Genomic DNA, 19,662 nt, shown 5'->3' on the forward strand with positions numbered 1-19,662 from the left:
GTTTTATATATATATATATATATATATATATATATATATATATATATATATATATATATTTTTTTTTATTTTTTTGTTTGTTTGTGTCTTTCGGCTTTTCCGGGTTAGAGGTTGCCACAGTGGAACTCCGGTCCGCTAATGATTGGCAGTAGAGTTTTACGTGCTGGCTTGCCAGGCCTAATGCACAACCTTCAATGAAGGAATGCCTGTTCACGCATGTCACCACAGAGAAGATGCTCTAACTGAGAATCGAACGGGCAATGTCTAACTTTGAGGTGACAACGCTACCGCAGCACCACCACTGTAGTTTGTTTATTATATATATATATATATATATATATATATATATATATATATATATATATATATATATATATATATATATATATATATATATATATATATATATATATATATATATATAAATGCACTTTATTCATCTGCTTTTACTGTATTTGTGTTTCTTCCTACTTTATTACTGGGGGCATTGACTACAACTCTGATATGCAATATATAACAATAAGTATCCTTTTCTGTGCTTTTAAACTGTTTTTTGAGTGTATCTTCTGAAAATAAAAAAATATATATATATATATATATATACTTGCTTCCCACCTTTCTAAGCTAGTATAATCCAGTTTTCAGGCTAATGCTGAATTCAGGGCTGTTACAAATCTCTGTGTTTGCCCATACCGTATTTGGATAGAAGGAAGTTTCTCTGTTCACCTGTGAGAGAGGGGAGCTTTGAGCAGCCTATCTGTCCCTGGAGGAGTAGTTTCAGCCGAAAAATTATTAGTTTATTGGCCATTTTGGGCTAATTTCTATCTCTTTCTTTCCCTGCAATAAATACCGTATTTGCCCAGTTTTGGGCACCGGGCAGCACTGGTTAGCTAGGGTAAAACTATTCCTGGCTCCACAAAGTCTCCTCTTCAATTTTTCCCTTGGAACTAGACAAAGCACTCAAGCCATTCATTTCTCAGCCCAGCACTTTCTCAAAACTTATAGCAAGCACTTATAAATCCTAGCACTAGACCCTCCTGTACTGTACAGAAGGACAAGGCTCTCTATTCAACCTTACCAGCCATCCAGTAAAAAAGTTCACTGTACCTATCCAGGCATGTCCAAAGGGCAATTTCAGGTGTACTATCCAGTCCAACTGGTGAATCTGGGCATTTTGAGGCAATGTTACAACTGCCTCATGTTCACAGACAACCCCCTCCTCCTACCACCAAACACTAATACATGCAAGAGATGCAGTTGTACAGCCAAACTAGAGGCTAAGCTCTCTCAACCCAAGACTGGATCAGACAGTCAGTAGGAGAAGAAAATACTTGCATCACACCACCAGTCTCACATAGACCCATTAAACCAGCACCGGCAAAAAACACACATAAATACATGAAAACATACCCAGAGGCTCTAAATAAAAATCTGCAACACCAACAGAGACCTCCAAAGCAAACATCCAAGCAACCTCCACCCCCCAACACAAACCATGAAGCACATACTTCACTAATCCAGTGTGCCATGCAATCACAGCCCCTAAGGCAAAATAACATACCCAACATACTAGTAATAGGTGACTCTATAGTCAGGCATACTGACGTCCCACTCACTAGGCTGAATAAGAAGGTTACTGTTAGCTGCCTGTCGGGTGCCAGGATCCGCCACATAACACAAGCACTCAGGTCACTCCAGAACAAGTACAAATATGACCCTGTCATTGTCCATGTTGGTGTGAATGACATGAGTCATACCTCCCTGGACTACATGAAAAGAGACATGGAATAGCTCTCTGATCATGTAGCCCAGGCCGGTATGACCCTGACCGTGAGTAGCATCCTGCCCTCACCACGAATGATACCACTGTATAAAGAAAAATTTCTTGATTTCAACAATTGGCTAAGTTTCTGGAGTCATTCAAAGGGGATCCAGTGTCTGTCTGCCTGGGATGACATGCTCGACAAGCCACGCTGCTTACCTAGAGATGGCTTGTGCCTGTCATCCTTAGGCTTTCAAATACTGGCCAAGGCTCTTGCCACCCACATAGTGCCTTTTTTAGGCAAGGCTCAAAAGAAAAACTCACCACCGTAAATAGCACAAGTAACAAAATACTTAGGGTAAGGTAATGCTACTCAATGCCAGAAGTCTAAACCTCAAAATGCATGCACTCGAGGCACTCCTCAGTATGGAGAAAATTGATATATGTGCAGTAACAGAAACCTGGTTTAAGGCTTTAGAGTGTACCCCAGCACTACCAGGTTACAACTCATACCATACATTTTGGCCACAGAACCCAAACCAAAATACAACAGGTGGGGGCGTATCCATATTAATCAAGGATACCCACACCTCCAGGTTAGTGGCACAGCACGATGCTTCAGAGATCATCCACATGCAACTAACAATGGGCAAAACTGCAAATCAAATTGTAGCTTGCTACAGATCACCCACCATGTCCCAGGACCCCCATTCTGCATTTCTGGAAACACTGGGAAACATAAAGGTCTTACCAAACACCCTAATATTGGGTGATTTCAATTACCCAAACATTAACTGGGAGAACTACTCAAGTACTAACTCCCTTGCCCAATTTTTCCTAGAATTTATAAACTCAAATGCCCTGGTTCAACTGGTCAACACTCCCACCAGAGGTGACAACATATTGGACCTGGTCATCACTAACATGGGCAACCGGTGTTCCACACCAGAGGTCAACCCTTCGCTGGTTAGATCTGACCATAAACAAATCACTTTGGATATCCATATTCCACCCCCACCCCCGGACAAGAAAACCACCATGAAAAACTTTTCAAAAGCAAACTTCACATTACTTAAGACCGAGGTGGAACATTTCAAAGCCCCCATGCTGAAGGATAACACTGTCCAAGCTGCAAAATTCTTTACTAATGCATTCTACGGGCAGCTACAAGAATGCATGGATTGTGCCATCCCAAGCAAAACCAAGACTCACTCCTCCAAGAAAAGGAAACCAGTCTGGTGGACTCCTGCCATAAACAAGCTATACAATAGAAGGAGGAAACTAGTACAGAAAAGAGTAAAATCCCAAGAAGGGAAGTAATCCCTAATCAGTATCAGCAAGAAACTACAATCCCTCATAAAATCATCCAAGGCAAGCTTTGAAAGAAAAATTGCCAAGGACTCCAAAGATAACCACAAGGCATTCTTTAGCTATGTCAAGAATCTAAGTGGCAATGCTCAGATCTGCTCGGAGTTAGTGCAGAATGACACAAAATACACTGAATCGACCATTATCGCCAACATCCAGGCAGACAGATTCAGTGCAAACTTCACCCCCCTCTCACCACCAAAAGGGCCCATAAGAATGTAGAGTCCATGAAATCACAGACACTCAGGTTAAAACAGCCCTCTCCAAAGCTAAAAACACAGCATCAATGGGACCAGACGGTATCCCAGGCTGCGTCCTACACAAGCTCAAAGATGAACTAACCCCTCACCTAAACACACTGTTCAAACTCAGCCTCTCCACAGGCTACATACCCATAGAGTGGCACACAGCAATGGTTATTCTGCTACACAAAGGTGGAGCCACAACAGACCCCAGGAACTATTGCCCTATAAGCCTGACTAGCTTGGTCTGCAAGGCTATGGAGCGCATCATCATGGAATGCATTAACAGAGATATTGGGAACCTCCAAACACTAGACCCTACCCAGTTTGGCTTTGATAAGGGCAGATCATGCCTCCTAAACCTGGTGGACTTCTTTGAGACAGTTACCAAGGCTATAGATGAGGGAAAGGTGGTACACACAGCCTACCTAGACCTCGCAAAGGCCTTTGACACCATTCCCCATTCTGGTATTATAGACAAGCTCACCAGCCTGAACATAAACCCCTACATCACAAGATGGGTTGTCAACTGGCTCACAGACAGAACCCACATGGTGAGAGTTGCAGGAGCTAGGTCCGACTCTAAACCGGTTACAAGTGGCATTCCCCAGGGCTCAGTCCTAGGACTCCTCCTGTTCGGCATATACTTCTCAGAGGTACAGGCAAGCACAGGAGGACTATGGCTGACCAAGTTGACAGACGAGTGCAAACTAGAGGCTATAATTGACTCTCCGTCTGACACAGACATCCTCCAAAAGGGTCTCACTGAGATGGATACCTGGTGTCAAAATCATGGCCTCAAGCTAAATGCCAAAAAGTGCATAGTCATCCCCTTTGGAAAAAACAAAGTACCTGCAAACTACCACATAGGTGGTAGTCCCCTAAATACGGAAGACGTAATAAAGGATCTGGGGACCCAAGTAGATAGTAATCTCACCTTTGATAATCACATTGCCAAAGTGGTTAGAAAATCTTTCTACGTGGCCCACCTAATCACAAAAGGGTTCACATCCAGATCAAAAGAGTTCATTGTGCCCCCCCTACTCATCACTCATCAGACCCATCATAGAGTACAGTGCCCCATTTGGGATGTACCTTACAAGACACCTGCAACAGCTGGAAAGACCACAGAAGTACCTCACCAAGAGGATCACTGGCATCAAACAGATGCCCTATGCAGCTCAACTGAAGAAACTCCAGTTGTGCTCAGTTGCATACCGCCTACTCAGAGGTGATCTCTGCCTGACATACAAGGCCATGTCCAACCCAGAATTGATAGACATGCTCCACCTAAAGAAAACCTTATCCCCTCCAGCCACATGCTCTAGGGATCTAAACCTCACCACAACAATAAATAGGACATGTTGGAGGGATAGATTCCTGTCCCAGAGACTCCCCATGCTTTGGAACAAGATCCCAATCTACATTAGGCAGAGCCCCTCACTAACACTCTTCAAAAGAAACCTTGACGAGTGGATGGGAAACAGAAAGTTTACCTCAGTGATCACTTCAGTGGCTCTGCTGGACTGAGGCACAGGGAACTAATCTAAGGGGATAGCGAAAGCCAACACATTCTGGCTAGGCTTATAAATGCCTTTGGGCAGATAGCCTAGTACCAACCTATGAACCTATGAACCTATTACCTGTAACTCATTAACATGAATTTCCTGGCATCTTTTAGTTTTATAGGTATTGACAAGGTTAATTCTAGTTCACCTACTAAAAATGACAAGCTGCAATTTTTGTATACTAATGAAAAAAGGTGGATTATACATTTGGATGCCATTTATAGTACAGGCTTAAACAAATTAGTGTAAAATTTCAGTATGTCGTTGAAATTTTACATTTTATGTACTAAATTCAAGCTTCATGCTTGTATTGCTATCTTCATGATTTTAAATTAATATATTTATGATGTTATACACAGGAATTATACGGTTTCTCATGCAAAACAGTTTCAGTAAAAAATGGCAAGTAATTTTGCTCTTTGCCACTTGATGTAGCTATGCATATATGAACTGTCTTTTATGTTATTTTTGCATGCAATATTCTGTTTTGCTAGTTACAACATATGGTAATTAGTGCAAAGGATTAAGGTTGTTAATCAGCTACTTTCTGCGTTTATGATTTGACTACTTCAGCCTACATTTGCCTACTGTCTGAGAAAGTCATAACCAGACAGTGCTCTTGGGTATTTGGGAAGTTGAGCTAATCATCCCAAAGGTCTCTTAGACCAGTTGGCTGGTCACTACACCTGAACCTAAAAAAATGATTTGTATGTAAGTTCATAAATCATTTCCTATCCCAAATTAATAAGAGAACACACATACTCAGCTCTGAAGCACAATGAAGTATCTAAAACATCCTAAACAAGATATTTACTAGGAGTCACTTTCATGTTTCATTTTAACAGCAGATCATTGTTTAATGTATTCAGTACAGTATCTGCCACCACTGAATGTTTTCTTTAAAGGAATTACACTCGGATCTTGTAGAGCATCTACATTTAAAAAAGAATTCCATCATGTTTATGTTGTACTTCTTGGAGCGTGAATCCTACGAACCATACAAGACATCCACAGAACCAGAAAGAATCCAGGAAACCATTAAATCTGTAGATAACTTCAAGATAACAGGAGAGTCACCTCTGAAAATATATTTCTCCACAGTATTCCTTTCTATATATGCTTTTTCTCTTGTCTGAATAGTTTTCCTGAATCCTTTCTGCTTCACTGGGTTTGCTGAATTTTGGTTTTACATAGTACTCAAAATCTGTTTTTTTTTCATATAGCATAAAATATGCCTGACTTTTTTGTAGTGATGCTTCCTGAAACAACCTTCTCTTTTCTGCTCTGTGGAAACTACACCTTTGCACTTTTAACATGACTGCTTTCATCAGCAAAAGCAGAATTTAGGTAGGCCAGTATAATAAAGGACTTCCTTGCCAGAACCAAAAACAAAACTGTTAGGTGAATGCTTCACCACTTATTCACATCACAACAGTATTTCCTTCACTTTCCATCTACCCCACCAGAATGTTTTATCAAAAACAGGATCCTCCAAGACATTATATAAAGACTGCAACCAAACTTTAATATCAGCAACTAATACAGCCACTGTCTGTAAAAGAACGGTCACTTGTTTTGTCAAACCAAGGAAATCAGAAGAGTTGGAAAACATCTGCAAAGCAAACTTTGTTTTGAATCACAGGCTGCATGCATTCTCTTGTGACATATGCAGAAGAGTGTGCACATTCCCAGGCATCTGAAAATATGTTTTAAAGCAACCTTCCCACTAGCGGTTTCTCTTGTATGTAATGCATTTGTTCTCTCGAAAAAACAGTCTAATAACACTGTAGCTTGTAATAGTAGGGTATTTATTTATACCAGCATATGCAAATGATTTAGGGGTAGTTTCTGTATTTTTCATTGAACTATAAATTCCAGTGTGTGTCATTCAGTCTTGTTCATAATACAATGCAGCCACTAAAAAGACAGCCCAAATATGATCTGACATACTGGGCACTGACAAAGAACCATGCACCAAGCTTTGACACATAGCTGTAACCATGGGGGATGATTGGGTGGCTGCCCTGGTATAAGCTGTTTCGGGTGTACAGTAAGCAGCTTCCAAAGTGGTGCAAGTGCAGTACCAATGGGTGATTTGTGGTCACTTAATGAATGTCAATATTGCATTTTGAAGATCAGCAAATTGATAACTGCATCAAGCACCTTGCTACACTTGAAAGCTTTTGTGCCACTCCTGTTTGCATACGGCCCAGAGGCCAAGATAACCTAGCTACAGGTCTGCTTTATCTTGTTCTGCCATAGGTATATCTGATCCTTTTCCTCAGGAAACAATATTCTCAACATCAGAATCACCATCTTATTTCAAGGGCAAGACAGATTGCTCCAAAATATCACTTTCCTTGGTTTCTTTCCTAAGGGACTTATTCAGACATAAGGCCCCCTCCTCTTCTTTCTACATCAGCAACTTATCTGCTATTCTGCCTGCTGACACAAGAATGTCTAGCTACAGGAAGAAGGTTAAGCTACAAGCAGTGATGTACTGCAGGATGAGAGGATGGACATTGCTGATACCAGTGCCAAAAAGGGGTGGGACAACAAGGTGATAGCGAACAAGTTGTTCAAGAATAAAAGGTATGAGAAGAACGGAGACAGCAGAGAGCTCTTCATAAAGCAGGGCATTAAATGCAAGGAAAAAGAGTAGGGTGAATATCACCCTATGTAGAGGGCAAGACAGACAAACGAGTAAATGACCTGTGGCAGTTAAATACACATCAAGGGAGAAGGATGACAGACTTTAAGAGAGTACAACATTGGGATAGACAGATCTAAGTCTACCAGGCACAAACTAAGAGATTCTTTGTTTCAAGACAGGGAGGGACAGGGCGATGACAGAGGCTGTCCATCTTCATGAATTCAGCTATCTGATACGACTGTATAAGAAAAGGTAGAATTTCCCTGAAGTCCAAACCAAAATGCAGAGATGCAGAGATTTAGTAAAGTCCAACAGAGCTTGGCAACAGTAGTAATCACATCATGTGATTCTGACTGAGATGAAAGGTACAAAATCAAAGATGTCACTGTAGAACTATGTGGAGCATATTATACTGAGCTGGAGAAGATGGACAGAAGATTAAGCAATGTGGATGCAAACTGAAGAAGCATAGAAATTAAATAAATTGGTCAGAGATCAAGTACTAATGGTTGTAGAAAAAGGTTTGTGTAAGATGCAAAAATGGGGAAAAGGGGAAGAAAGTCAATTTAACTAAATAGGAATGTGAGACTAGCAATTAGGGCAACAGATAGAGCACATGGGAGATAGAAAAGTGGGGCTGGGAGGTGGAGGAGGTAGAATACTAGGAGGCAAATAGCAGTGCAAGCAAGAAGACAATGTCAAAAAGGGCTAAAAGAGTCAAGAAGGAAAAGAAGCCTTGTTCTTTATATAACAGCCAAACAAAAAGAAGTGGAGCGACCAGACTGAACAGGCCATGCAATGGTGGGCTGAGCAAACATTTAGTCTGGGTTATTCTCATAACAAGTTTGCATTTATAGCATTATGTAAAAAAGATGTGATATATTAGTTTTATTTTGTTAAATATGTGAGAGATACAGGGGTATTTCATAAAATTATATATACAGCAGTTAATTTTTTTTGACAGGAGGAAGTTTGTTTTTCTGACACTCAGAACATGCTTATGAACAACTCTGTAAAAGAGAGCATTGCAGTTTCTTTCCAAATAATCATTTCAGAGATGCCTTGTACAAGTTTTGTATCTGCTGTGCAAAATCATTTCTAATAACAGAAGCATCTAGTGAATGTGTAATAATTCCTAAAGTCCTGTCCTATGGTGGTATGTCAATTTGTACCCAGAATATAAGATATTATACCATGACCCCCCCCCAAAACGTGCACGCTGATTGGCCAGCGTGCCCATTGCATCGTTATTATAAGAAAAAAAAATCCGTCGCGCGACTTTTTTTTTCTTTTCTCTTCGTTAAAACTTTGTACTATGCGCTGTTTGTTTAAACATGGCGCTTGCCACGGCGAAGAAATAAAAATAAAATCGGAGATCTCCGTTTACCTGTAAAAAAAATTTATATTACTATAGTGAAAGATATGCTAACATACAGACTCATAATTTTAACATTTCATAGCTCTGCATCAGACACTGATCATATTAATTTTATGTGCAATGCACCTGGCTAGCATCTCTAATGGGATTGCTGACATAGAACAAATAACTATGTTCTCATTTTTACTGTAATGTAATCTGTATGAAGCTTAGCTTGCAAACTACATTGAAGAGATGTCCTTTCTTCTAAGTTTTATATTATTTTACCACAATAACAAGTGTTTACTAAATCTGACAGTCCTCTCCTTTCTATAAGGTAGACATTTGAGCATACTTATATTCATATTGTGTCTCTTGGATTGATGCCACTGGCTGAAATAGTCACTGACAAGTCTGTTTTGAAATGCAAAACAGGTGTCAATTTCTTATAAAATGAAGATAAACATCTTACCAATTACAAACATGCTTTCTTCACATGGCACACCACCTAAAAATAATACCTACACTTATTAATTAAAACAGCTAATCACGTTTAACTGTTATTCTCTCACAGCAACTTCCAAAATTCATTTACTACTATATTGCTTCATTTCAGAAAGTCCAACAACTCCAAAACATTACACACAAAAAGCTCAAATATTATAGTGTAACATCTGTTCAGTTACATTAAACATAAACCAGAAATGAGCAATTTTTCATTACATCTTCACTATATCATTTGGCATATACACAGTCATTGCAATATGCTCCTAAGGAAAGCACATATGATGTATTCCATCATATATCCTATAAATAGCCATCTCAGCTTAACAAACTCCCAACACATAGCCTTTGAAACCCCTGAAGATCTATTTCATTACACAATCTGACTACTTAGCCTAAAGGGAGTTCCAGTCATCTTTCAGAGATTGAGGGATAAAATACTAAAGCCCTGATCATGATGTGATGCTACCTACCCAGATAGCATGGCTTTCCAGTCAAAGGACCGAGAGTCACGTTTACCAAAAGTGTAGGCTGTGTTAGAATCAATAAGGCAGGCAGGCATGACAGTGAATTCCAAGACATAGTAGAAGTCAAGAATATGGGATACCTTACAGGAAAAGGTGATAATATCATAACTAAAAAATAAAGGTTATAAGAATAAGAAACTGGCCAGTGACAATCTCTAAGATATAGGTAAATGCTTTTCTTAGACCATCTGGGTACTACATAAAATTTGCACCTAATTTTGTAACTATTGCCTGACCATTGATAGCTATGAAAAAAGAAAGGCTCCTGTCAAGGTGAAATGGTCCCTCATGGCACAGCATTTAATGAGCTATAAAGTGTTCTATGTTCTGATCCAAAATTAGTGGCTCTTGATTTTAATAAGGAGTTTATACCACGCAAACACACACACACACACACACACACACACACACACACACACACACACACACATACACACAGATAGCACACATTCTAAATATATATATATATATATATATATATATATATATATATATATATATATATATATATATATATATAGTGTTGATGGATAGTACTGGCTTCCATCTGGTCATAATTAATAAATTTTAAGTGATATTTTGTGTGTCTTACTTCTGAAGAATATTAAGTTAACTTGCTTTTAGAAAATGATAGGTTGAAAGCTGGGACAATGGTTGCTGAAGCCACTGGGAAAGGACTTCAGTGTTAGAGACTAGAGTTGTTGTTGCATCTTTCAGCTTATCCCGGTTAGGGGTCAACACAGCAGAACTCCGGTCCGCTAATGTTTCGTAGTGGATTTTACGTGCCAAGTTACCAGCCCTGACGCACAACCTTCAACGAAGGCACACCCATTCACGCATGCCTCCACACAAAAGATGCTCTAGCTGAGAATCGAACACAACAACGTCTTGCTGTGAGGTGACAACGGTACCACAGCACCACTACTGCAGTGCAGTTTAAAATAATGAGGTCTATACAAGCACTATTGCCTCTGTGGAAGTTGGGTCTAGTGAATTCAGTGATGAGCTGGGTTAGTCTATTTTTAGCTAGTATGTTAGCTGTGTCATTTTTAATTGGATCAAAATGTATAGTAAAATTTCAGAGAATGATGATATCATTTATGGATATAGTGGATTGGAGTATTCATTTAGCAGGATCTTACATTTTGAAGTGCTGAGCAGTGAGCAGGATGAAAGCAAAAATTATTTCAAAGGGAGATGAATTACAACAATTGTTTTTATGACTAACCAGGTAGCAGTTAAGCAGTTCTTAATGAGTTCTCCTCTTAAGCTGCTTTTAAAGAGTTCTACTCTTAATCAATTCTTCAGCTTTTACATTTGCTGGAATATTTATATTAAAATATCTGCAAATTATTATAGGTTCTTAAGTTGTGAATAGGCTAATGACAAAGGACCGAGAGTCACATTTACCAAAAGTGTAGGCTGTGTTAGAATCAGTAAGACAGGCAGGCATGACAGTGAATTCCAAGACATAGTAGAAGTCAAGAATATGGCTCCCTTACAAGCCTAACCACACCCCCAAACCATTTAGGTCATGAGTATCATTGGCGTCTAATACGGGGGTGGCATGTTGGTAGGGAGGTCACTAAAGATTTGTAGGGTAGGTGTGAGTTAGGTAATGTTTTTTATTGATGGCCTTTGTCCAGAAGGGACATGGGGACAAGACCAGTGGTAAATTTATGATTTTCCATCCAGTTGTCAAGATTTAATTTGAATAAGGTTAGGGATGAACTCTGTTTTATATGGATGGTGAGCCTATTCCATTTTGTGGGGATCCTTTGGGACATGTCTTTCCAGCCCATTCTATTTATGTCACAACCAAAGTTCAGATCCTTGGATCTAGTGTTTCAGGTACTGTTTGTTTTGTGCATATGCAATAGAGCCATCAGGGCTGGGTCTGAGGAAGCTCTGTAAGCCAAACAAAGATCCCCTCTCAGCAGCCTGTTCGACACTAAATACAGAGACAGAGCCTTTAGGCAATCAGTGTAAGGCAGGGTATTCATGCCATGAATTTTCCTGGTGTGAAACCTTTGTGGGAGTTCCAACTGTTGCAAGTGTCTGCTTAGATACATGCCAAAGTGGGGATTGTAGTTAATGACAGGACTTACAAGGTCTGAGTAGAGTGGTACTATGACTTCCTTGGACCTGGATACCATACCCTTACCTATAAGGTGGGTGACATAGAATAATTTCTTACTATCTTAGCTACATGTTGGTCAAAGGCCAGATTTCTGTCTATGTGTGTTCCAAGATCCCTTACTACTGGGTTGATTCTTGTGGGTATTTTATCAGTGGAGTAATTAACTTGGGTTGTCAGTTTCCCAATGGTCATTTTAATGCATTGTTGGCACTGTGTTTTAGGCCATAGCTTTAACAGCAGTTATTTGTTTGAGTTAAAACATCTTTCAAGTTGACAGTGTCTTGGGGAAATCTATAATGGCACCCAATTTACAGTCATCTGCAAACTTGGTGAGTAAGAGGCCTTGAATGTTAGACTTCACTTCCAAGAAGTAGATGCCAAACAAGAACAGGACCAACATAGCACCACAAAGTACTCCACTGCTGACCTGTCTCTTGGTGGAGGTGATTTCACCAAGCCTGACTTCTTGGGTCCTGTCTGTGAGCCAGCTGCAATCCAGTGAGTTATGCAGGGATTTATGCTTAGTTCAGAGAGCTTGTCAACAATGCTTGAGTGGGTTATTGTATTAAATGCCTTGGCTAGGTCAATATATGCAGTATGCACTGTTTTGCTCTCGTCTTTTGCCTTGATGACACTCTCAAAGAAATCTGCCAGGTTAGGTATGCATGACCTTCCCTTAACAAAGCCAAATTGGCATGGGTCTAATGTTGGTAGGTTACCAATGTTATTATTTATCACTTCAACTATAATTAATTCCATGGTTTTGCATAGTAGGTGTGTTCCACTGATAGGTCTGTAGTTCCCTGGGTTCTTGATGATCCATAGTTATGAATGGTAGTGACTGCTGTCATCCTCCATTCATTTAGAACAGAGCCTTTTTTCAAGGCTGTAGTTGAAGAGTGCCTAAAGTTGTCCAGATAGGTCATGGTTTAGACTGTTCGGGAGGCAACCAGGGATGTTGCAGGGATGCATGGAGGTGGTGTTCTTGTCTTTAGCAAGTCATGTCAGCTCCTTGTCCCTGCTTATAGTTGGGGTAGTATGTTAGAGAGAATTTTACTGGGAGTGGAGTGGGGAGTGAAGTTTGAGATGAATTTATAAGCCAGTAGATTTGCTATGTCACCCTAATCAGTGAAGGTGGTACTCTTCACCACCAGTTCAGCACACTGCTATATTACCTTTAAGGTTCATGATGAAGATGGCCTTGGGATTGTTCTTAGCCTGTAAGGATATCCTGACCTTGTAGTTGGCCTTACTGGGCTTAATTAAACCTAATTGTTTCTTGTTTAGCTGTGTAAGATAGCACTTGTTTTTAAGGGAGTTGATCTTCCTGATTTTGGCCATGAGTTTTCTTCTGTTATCATATACCCTGCTTAGGCAATGATCCACCAGTGGAGTTTGTTTTTAGTGTTTGTTTTGGGTTTACTTCTTGTAGGTACAGCAGCTTCTATACAGCCATCTGTATGTTTGCATAGGGACTCTGTGAATAATTCTGCATTAGTTGCTGTTATCTCAGGGTTAGGGGAAGCCTTAAAATTTGACAGTGTCACTTAATAGGAAGTAGTTTGCCATAGAAAAGTTCCTACCTGTTACTGGTTTTGCTGAGTTTCCTGGGTTGGTTTTTACTTCAAAGGAGACAACTCTGTGATCCAATCTCACTAATGAGGATGTGACACAGGAGAGGGTTCAACACTCTCCCATGTTGGGGAGTACCAGAGCCAATATGTTTGATCCTCTGGTTGAAGTGTGCACTGTTCCAGAGTGTTTGTGTTAATAAAGTCCAGAAAGCATTGTTTCTATGAGTCTGAGACAGTGTACGTTTCACAGTCTATAGAGGGATAGTTAAAATCACCCACGTATGTTTAGTTGAGTGTTGAGCACCTCTAGTTGATTTAGATAAGATTGTGAGACTCTATGGGCATAGATGGTGACCTGCAGCTAGCCATGATATGGTGAGGGACTTTATCTATGGTGACTTGCACATGGATAAGTTCCATGATATCATCGTGTTTAACCAACCTGGATGTATGTTCATTGCTAACATAGATCAAGAGACCTCCACCTTTGGCCCCATCTGTGCTGCTGTTAGTTTAAATGTGTGGAAAGCTATGTAACCTTGTACTGCTGGAGAACTTTCTATGGCTTTACACTAAGTCTCGGTCATGGCACAGATGTCTACATTCTTCTGTGTGAGGAGGGCATGAAAAGTGTGGAGTTTTTTTTTTGTTTTGTCTCCTAGTAGTAACACCTTACAGTTGCTTTGAGACTTTTTCACTATGTTTTTAGTGTTGTCTTTTTTGCATTGCCTAAAACGGCTCTAAGGGGAGTGAATAAAGTTTAAGCCAATATCCAAAAGCTTGGGGGTGGCAGGTGCAACCCATCCTTGACAAAGCAATGTGTTTGGTTGGCCATGTCCTCCTTTACAGATACTGTATCCCCCTGGAGTGACATTAAAGCTAAACCAATTATTAAACATCAAACATTTTATGTTCATACTGTGGCATCATCCTTGGTGAAGGTAAAATGCTACTCTGTGCAAGGCTTGTACATATCTGTGAGACATATTCTGAGAGATCCAGTATATTTCTTTTCATATAGTCCAGTAAGGTATGTCTCAGGTCATTTACACCCACATGGACTATGATAGTATCATACTGATACGTTGGGTACAGTGACTTAAGTGTGTGCATGATATTGCAGATCCTGGCTCCAGATAGACAACTAACCATAACTTCTCCTTATTTAACCTAGTGACTGGGGCATCTATATGTCACACAATGAAGTCCCCAATGACAACAGCACTGAATAAAGTATATGCTTGCCTTATGGGCTTTGCTGTTGGGGACCATTGAGTGCAGGCTTATTTGAAATTTATTGTGTTGATTTTGGTGTGTGTTTTAGTGACTGCTGAGGATCAGTATTGCTGTTGGGTGGCTTTGATGGTCTTTGAGATTTGGGAAGGTTTCTTTTAAGTGCCTCAGCATAAGACAATCTGTGTTTGTGTTGCCCAATGTGGGTGTGAGGGATCAAGTGAGAATACTCCTGATAATCTCATTCGTATGCCACATTTTTGCCTCCAAGGAAGTTGTGTATTTGTGTGTACTTGCATCTCTCGCATACTGTGTTATTTTCTTTAATGATTAACTGGTTGTCTGAGAACATGAGGCAATTGCTACATTGCCTTAGGGTGCCCAAATCTACAAAGACAGTCACAGAGATATTTGAAAATTGTATATTCATATTTCTGGTCCTGTAATAGGGTGGGTTGTTTAGGATTAAGGATTGTGTTTTAACAGGGGTCTCCTAGGGTAGTTTCTGGGAAAACAGCAATATATTATATAGTGCTATGATATAGTAGTGCTGCTTGATATGCAAAGTAGTTTCTTGAGTTAAAGGTAGAATGTTGTATAGTGCTAAGATAGGGTAGTGCAATTCCATGTGCAAGCTAGCTGTTCTAAGCTTAATTCTGTACTATGCCACACTGTTTAACAAGTTTTCAACACAATTCTAAATTTCTAGGGAAATTTTACTGTCTAGGTATTTGCTACTATACAGGACACTGCTAACTGCTACTGTTCAGTGGGCAGTTCGATGTAAACTTGCTGACTTATAGCAAAGACATAAAGCTTAAAATGACTCATATGCCCTTTAGCCATTGAACAACCATACTTTACACTCCCTGGGGTGCTTCTCATCTCACACAGGCCAGGTAAACACTTTTTGGCACAAGACAGATGATCCCAGAATCTCTTAAAGTAAAAGCACAGCAAAAGCAGCTCTCAAGTGCCGAATAAATATAAACAAAAACAATTACCAACAACCAAGTCCCTGGCTTATTTACCCTTCTGCATTGTGATTTGGAGATAAACTAAACTATAAAAACCAACAAGAAGGGAAATAATTATTATGCCCTTAAAGATTTAATAGTTTGGATTAATTGAGTTAATAGGGTCAATGACGACCCCTCTTTATTCAAGCCAGTAATCAAGGAGCCCCAATCCTCATCACTGACACCAGTGAGAGGTGACCACTAAAACAGGAATGGATTTACATAGTATTTTAAATGAGGCTGTTTGCATCAAGCACAATTTCCCCAGGAGCTCAAGGGAAACACACTCCACTGGGAATGGGCTCTGTCTCTCCAGATCCTAAACAAGACTCACTTTGGAGCACTGTGTCCCAGTTCCAAGTATCTGATTTTTGCGCGCACACACACACACACACACACACACACACACACACACACACACACACACACACACACACACACACACACACACAAAACTGGGAAAGGCTGACACAGATTCACCAGCTGTGTCCCCTCTCTCCAGACTACAAGGTAGATTGCTGCCACTAAATACTCTAATGCTCTTACAAAGGGTAACCAATTATACTTTTATAAATGATAGAGTATGACTGAAGCAGTAAGGTGTATTGAAGTGGCCAAAGTGTCACTAAAATAAGTACAAGTACTCTCAAGAGCAGTAGTGGTGCTGCGGTAGCGTTGTCGCCTCACAGCAAGATGTTGTCCCGTTCGATTCTCAGCTAGAGAGTCTTCTGTGTGGTGGCATGCATGAATGGGTGTTCCTTCGTTGAAGGTTGTGAGTCAGGGCTGGTAACTCGGCACATAAAAATCCACTACCAAACATTAGTGGACCGGGGTTTCGCTGTGGCGACCCTTAACCTGGATAAGCCGAAAGACACAACAACAACAACAACTCTCAAGAGGTTAAAAGTATTCTCTAAAAGACCAGCTACAGTGAAAAGGTATAAACATATTTAATAATGGATAATAAAATAGAGAACAGGAGAATACTTAATATTTGGTTACAATAAACATCATAGTTTTTATTCACAAGAAATATAAAACTAACTCAGTTGGATAGAATCTCACAGATGTAGAAAAACAAATAATACTAAACTAGTCTCACTGTACTTTTCCTAACTAAAGAGAAACTGTCCCTATTTAACTCACTTAGTATCGCAAGGTATGATGTACTGCTGAGATGCTTACTTCCACAAGGCAAGATGAGATACTACACACACTGACTGAACTGTGCAACTAACAACTGAATTGTGATAACTGACATAGAACTTTTATATCAGATTCCAAAGAAAAACAAAAACAAACAGCTAACTGCTGCTGCCAGAGTTCAGTCTTTCAGCTGGTCATAGAATGACATCACATCTAATCACGTAACTATGGCACAATTCACCTTCAGAACTCTGTTAAGATTGTGGTGCAGCATTTTTAACATAAGCAACTTTTACAAATATATTTTTTTAATACAAGCATCTGTACAAATCAATGTAACAGTCAAATGACTTAAGATTATTTACAAAATTTCAGCCAGCTATGCTGGCATGAACCTATGAACCTATGAACATGGACTGTCTCACTTGTCCTAGTACAGCTGCCAATACCTCACAATGTCACAAGGTCTTAAATATGGAAGTCTTCAAGAGTGAGGGATGTAAGCTACAACTACAGAAAAGGAAGTAGAATTACTGCAGTTAATTTTCATGTCTAACCAGTTGGTTGTTAAGTAACTCTGTTATTACACAGTTTTCAAGCTTTTATCCTATTTAGTAGTTCTTAACCATTTGCCTTTTAAGCAGTTTATATACTGTCTTTAAGTAGGTCTCCTGACTAAGCAGTTCCTAAACAGTTCTTTACAGGTTCTTGTTTATGTAGCTTTCAAGCCATTCTCCTGTGTAAGGTGTTCTTAAGCAGTGGCTCCATTTATTCAGTTCTTAACTGGTTAAGCAGTTCTTAGTTCTCTTAACTCATTACATCTGAGTGACATCTCCAGGTGCTTCTGCAGTTACCTCCTACTGACACCTGTCGGCATCAAATATTGCTTGTTCATATTTACATCAATAATTCCAAAACTATGCTATATACAACATTTTAAAAGATTTCATCTTAAAGCTTACACAATGTGAAACTCAACTGCATTACTATTTGACCTCTGTCTAGTACAGGTAAAGAGATATTAACTGTTGTTTTATGATATTAATTTATACAGATATAATTTTCACATTTTTCTAAATGTCTTAACAACCAAATAACACAGACATAACTCCTTAGCCTCATATGACAGCTCTCAGATAAATGAATAAAATACTGCTGACAGTATGTGTGTAACTTGAGTGGTTCCTAGGATATTGCACATTGTTTACAAAACATTTTTAAACATTATAGTTACTGTATTTACTGTGACTTACAAAATTCCATTGACCTAGAACCTAAAGAATACTACCGCTATAAAAATAGTTTGTGCTGAAGAGTTTCTTTTTTTTTTTTATTGATACTTCTTTTATAACACTATGGTTCCAGAGATATGAGCATTTGTTTGAAATGTGAGTACATAATTACATTCTGTTAAAATGCTTAGGCTTCACCTACTAGAAGTTACAGTGCAAACCTCCTGAGCTCCATTGGAGTGAATGAGTTAAGAAGGGTAATATTTTGAAAAAGTGTCCTCCCTTAAGTGGTTCCCCAAAAATTGTCTGAGTAGCAGTTCCAAAAAAGTTCTGTCTATTGAACATTTCCCAAGTAGTTGGGTTCCTATTATATAGAAAAAATATGCAATCCTTCAAATGTGTCTTGATCAAACTTGAAAGCACGAAACAGCAAAATAGCGAAATGGCATATAAGCAATTTATTTCCCTGGGAAAGAAATTGCTTGGCCGCCTCTATTACTTTGCCATTTTCCTCACTGTAGTGCGATCTTGGAGTTGGTATATTTAAGTAGGGGGTGTGGGGGCAAAGTCTCCCACTTTATGTAATGTTTTGAAGTTTTTATTTTTATTTTTTATTAATTTTTTTATTTATTTTGTGGAACAGCGATACAGCAATTTTTTTACCCTGCGAAAAAAAAATGCTGTTCCAAGTGTTCAGAATTGTAAGCTTTCACTTACATGAGATCAATAAATCGGTGTTTGCTTTTTAAGTGTTCGCTGATTTAATATAGACCCAAGCAGTTCTCCTCTCAGGCAGTTCTTAAGCAGTTGACAAATACTTCTCCTACCATGCAATTTTCAACCAATTCTCTAGCAGTTCTTAAGCAATCATTTAAGCAGTTTTATGCAGTTCTCATAGTTGATAGAACAGTTAAGGTCTTCACTCCCATGCACAAGATACAAGGTTGAATCCTGACCTCCAGCCATAACCTGTATAAAATTTCCATGTTCTCCCTGTGTCTATATGGAGTTACTCTCACCTCACAAAACTTGTTGAGTATTTCCACCTCAAACTTCACAAATAATGGAGATGTGAGCAGCAGCACAGATATGAGATGGTTTCCAACTGGGGAAGAGTTATATAGACCAACAGCTTTGGGCATCATCTGGGATGCACTGTATCCTCTATATAGGATACTACAGATATGCACATCATGTCAAGCTAGATACTTGATGATGTAAAAAATGGCTGTAGGTGATTTAGTTGCATTGACTATTGTTACCAAAAAATCCACATGATATTTTCTACTCATATAAGTGGATTGAGGACCTATGCCTATTCTGCCCTCTGGCAGGGA

At 39.4% G+C, this 19,662-nt stretch overlaps 1 protein-coding gene across 1 annotated transcript in view; it reads left to right on the top strand.

Moving 5' to 3' along the window:
• Window positions 1–19,662, top strand: part of LOC122806635 (cholesterol transporter ABCA5-like) — a 1,155,982-nt gene that overhangs the window by 189,762 nt on the left and 946,558 nt on the right. The gene's annotated exons all lie outside the window — the stretch shown is intronic.

The sequence above is a fragment of the Protopterus annectens genome, chromosome 7.part0, assembly GCF_019279795.1.
Source record: "Protopterus annectens isolate FY-2018-M chromosome 7.part0, PAN1.0, whole genome shotgun sequence".
Lineage (NCBI taxonomy): Eukaryota > Metazoa > Chordata > Ceratodontiformes > Protopteridae > Protopterus > Protopterus annectens.